The sequence below is a fragment of the Pygoscelis adeliae genome, unplaced genomic scaffold, assembly GCF_000699105.1.
Source record: "Pygoscelis adeliae isolate BGI_AS28 unplaced genomic scaffold, ASM69910v1 Scaffold513, whole genome shotgun sequence".
Classification (NCBI taxonomy): Eukaryota; Metazoa; Chordata; class Aves; order Sphenisciformes; family Spheniscidae; genus Pygoscelis; species Pygoscelis adeliae.
The window spans coordinates 1,156,057-1,156,603 of record NW_008824591.1 but is presented as its reverse complement, the minus strand read 5'-3'; the positions used below and the strand labels follow the sequence as shown (position 1 = coordinate 1,156,603).

The following is a 547-nucleotide window of genomic DNA, read 5'->3' as shown; positions in this document are numbered from 1 at the left end:
TCGGCATCCTGGATTGCTCCAACATCCCAGGCCATGGCAGCATCCCGGGTCACGGCAGCATCCCGGGTCGCAGCAGCATCCCGGGTCGCAGCAGCATCCCGGGAGAGTGCTGGCGAGAAACGGAGGAAAGGAGCCGAACCGACTTGCAGAGATCCTTCGGGCTCTCTTCTCCTCACCGCAACAGCCCTTGCATTGCAGGCTGGACCAAGTGGTAAAATTACCCTATCATTGGCTCCAGAGTGGGCATGTAAGGAGAATTATGGGGGAATTACACCTCGTTTAAAGCATGTCATTTAGGGGAATTGCAGACACCGGTATATCAGTTTTCACGGCTGCAATTTCCAGCCCGGTGGTTCATCCCCCTCCGGCCAGCAGAGCCCATCACCTGCCTGTCGAGCCCCTGGGGGGTTGCCGGAGGGGTCACGGTGGCGGATCCCAGCCCTTCGCCCTGGCTCGATGCAGTGGGAGCGACGGATGGCTGGGGGTACCCCAACTTCTCCCACGATCATCCTACGTGCCCCCAGGCCGGAACCCTCCCACAGGCACA

At 60.5% G+C, this 547-nt stretch overlaps 1 protein-coding gene across 1 annotated transcript in view; it reads right to left on the bottom strand.

Annotated features, from left to right (window-relative positions):
- Nucleotides 1–547, bottom strand: part of NKAIN1 (Na+/K+ transporting ATPase interacting 1) — a 37,498-nt gene that overhangs the window by 494 nt on the left and 36,457 nt on the right. The window lies entirely within an intron of this gene.